Source organism: Phocoena phocoena, chromosome 2 (assembly GCF_963924675.1).
Source record: "Phocoena phocoena chromosome 2, mPhoPho1.1, whole genome shotgun sequence".
Classification (NCBI taxonomy): Eukaryota; Metazoa; Chordata; class Mammalia; order Artiodactyla; family Phocoenidae; genus Phocoena; species Phocoena phocoena.
Window position 1 is genome coordinate 171,347,139 of NC_089220.1, and position 3,377 is coordinate 171,350,515.

General features: G+C 42.4%; 1 pseudogene; it reads left to right on the top strand.

The window, feature by feature from the left end:
- Window positions 1–1,845: 1,845 nt before the first annotated feature.
- LOC136118903 (small ribosomal subunit protein uS8-like) lies at window positions 1,846–2,235 on the top strand (annotated as a pseudogene).
- Window positions 2,236–3,377: the final 1,142 nt, after the last annotated feature.

Sequence of the window (3,377 nt, forward strand, 5' to 3'; positions counted from 1 at the left end):
TGGGAATAGGCAAGGACTCAAGTATGGAAGCAAATAGGATTGAGGGGTTGTGAAAGAGAAGACTAGAGAGTGAGGGGATGAGAAGGTTGGAGGCTCCTAACAGCCTAAGCCCTAAGGTCTCTGCTTATGACTTGTCTTCTTTTCAAAAAATTCTTATCTTTGAGGACAGTAACAGGGTTGCAGATTTTCCTAAGGTCACCTCATAGACAAAGGAAATGATGGGGCATTAGTTACATTTAAAGAATTGGGGTTTCCAGGGAATCTTGACATAAGCCTGGGCTCTTCTAACACAGTTGTTACCAATCAGGGTTCTTGGCCTCCTTAATCAATAGAAATTGATCGGAGGCCAGACAAGAAATTCAGGCAAGGCTTTATTAGGGCCCCTGCTGCAGCAGGGGGGGAGTGAGAACCAGTAACAGGTTCCCTTGCTGAGGGAGGCAGGCTGGTTCCCTATATGGGGTGAGGGTAGGGATGGGTCCAGGGGTTGGGCCGGAAGGGTGGCTTAGGTGTTTTGCCCACCACTTTGTGGTGTTGAGTGCAGGGGGCGTGCGCAGTACCCCGCTTTTGCTCCCGACACCTTGTTTTTGCTCCCAGTTCTTCAGAAGGGGCAGTTGGGCTTGTTTTGGTCTTTTTGTATCTTTTGGCCAGAATTTGCCCCAACTGTGCAGGCACACAGTTATTTTTAGTCCCTTACAGTTTACTTGTGTGTTGTAGCTCGAGGAGACATTTGTCCAGGTGCAAGCATTGCAGCACTGCAGCAAAGGGCCCCAGGCCTGTCTCACGATGAACTACAGAATTCTGATTTTATTGAACACCTCATCAGAATTTTGTGTATTGGACTTCTCAGCAGTTACGGCCATCAGAAAGAAAAGTCAAAATTGAATAGATGTCAAACTTTACCCCGACATGGACATCACTGTAACCAAGGCCTCATTATAATTTCATCTTATTCAAGGCAAAAGAAAATTCAGCTGCTTGTTGAAATGTGAGCAGAGTTCAAATTTTATTTTTCTTTATTTGTCAATTTTAATTTAGTTCAATTTTTATTTCCGGAAGTACACATTAATTTTTGCATGGAAAACACAACTACACATCTTTTAAATGGTTGGTCTATGTGAACAAAAACCATCTACACTGAAATATATAAACTTGGGAGAAAGAGCCATACTGTCAAAGCATTCATGTCCCCCAAATCGTCAAAATTCATTGCCCCTACAAGAATGAAAGTACAGGCATTAATTTTGGATCCACTTTATAGTTGTAATGTGATGAGTGGCTTTTGAGAGGAGCTGGAGAGTTTTCAGCATACAAAACGGTGATTGTAGGGCTTATTCATTGGAAAGTACTAAATGCGTCAGTTCCTGTTTCAAGATGACAAATGCAAATTTTAAATATACTTGTGGGGTTTTTTTAAGTTTGAATTTTTATTTTTTAACTTTATTGAAGTGTAGTTGATTTGCAATGTCATGTTAATTTCTGCTGTACAGCAAAGTGATTCAGTTATATATACATATATATATGCACACACATTCTTTTTCATATTCGTTTCCATTATGGCTTATCACAGGATATTGAATATAGTTCCCTGCGCTCTACAGTAGGACACTGTTGTTTACTTGTGGGGTTTTAACCTATGACTTAGTTTATGAAAGAGAAATATCATTGTAAATGTATAATATTTATATATAACATATATTTGTATATAAAATTATATTCACATTATAGGTATTATTTAAGCTGATAATAATCCCTGATGATTAAATTATTATTTCTTGCTATGACACTTGGTCCAGGTTATCGTTAATGAAAAAGTGTCGCTTTCCGCCATCTTTCCGTGTTGCTGTCATGGTGCCCATGAAGGTCCTGGCAGATGCTCTCAAGAGCATCAACGATGCTGAAAAGAGAGGCAAACCCCAGGTTCTCATTAGGCCATCCTCCGAAGTCATCATTGCAGTTTCTAACTGTGATGGTGAAGCATATGGTTACGTTGGCGAGTTTGAAATCATTGATCACAGAGCTGGGAAAATTGTTGTGAACCTCACAGGCAGGCTAAGCTGGTGTGGAGTGATCAACCCCAGATTTGATGTGCAATTCGAAGATCTGGAAAAATGGTAGAATAACCTGCTCCCTTCACGTCAGTTTGATTTCATTGTACTGCCAACCTCAGCTGGCATCATGGACCATGAGGCAATATGAAAACACACAGGAGGGAAAATCCTGGGATTCTTTTTCTAGGGATGTAATACATCTGTGCACATAAAATGCCTCAGTGGACACACACACACACAGAGAGACACACACAGAGTATAATGTGTAAGCTCTTTAGAATTGGGAACTCTACTTTCCACGTTCTTTGAATCTCCTTAAGACCCAACCTCTTGCTCTCCATCTTTTTATATAAATCAGAACCTATTCTATATCCCGGCAGTGTAAGTACTCACTCGAGGTCTGGTTATCTTTCTTTACTCTGGTCTTCTTATCACCTCCACCTGCTCAATATTCTAGTTCTCTTCAAGTGTTGCCTCTTTGTCAATATCAACTGTTGCCTCTTTGTCGATATCAACTGTTAATCCTCTTAATTCTTTCTGATTTTCCAGTGTAATCAGCTTTGCTCAGTTTACCAGATTTCTGTTATCACAGGCTTCCTGAAATCCCCCAGCGCTCCAGTCTCCTTGCAGGGCAAGAAAAAATTGAACATAAACATTTGATAGCCATCATCTGAGCACACTTTGTATGTGTCGGGCGATAGGATAGGTTCTGGGGACAAGATACAGTCTCTGCCCTCAAAGAGTTAAAATCCAGGCCGATTAAGCAGCCTGGTAGACCCTTCCAGGAACTTCTGTCTCTCTGCTGGGAAGGGAAAGGGCTGTCGTGAATGAATAGTTTGGGTGCTACCCACCCTGCCATATTTACCTATCAAGTGTGCCCCAGAGCATTGTATGGTGCTAAGGAAATATGCCATTCCCCAGTCTCACTTTAGAGAGGGCCAAGCAGACGGGCAGACGTGGTGGCATTTTATAAATAAATTCATTTCAAAATTTAAACACTCCAAGAACATTCCAACTTTCCTACCAAAAAGTCCCGTTCCTTTTTGACCACTGTGATGTGTGTCCATACTTACAGAAAGATTGCTTTGAACTTTATTTATTTATTTATTTTTGCGGTACACGGGCCTCTCACAGCTGTGGCCTCTCCCGTTGCGGAGCACAGGCTCCGGACGCGCAGGCTCAGCGGCCATGGCTCACGGGCACAGCCGCTCCGCGGCGTGTGGGATCTTCCCGGATCGGGGCACGAACCCATGTCCCCTGCATCGACAGGCGGACTCTCAACCACTGCGCCACCAGGGAAGCCCTTGAACTTTATTTAATCGTCAAATC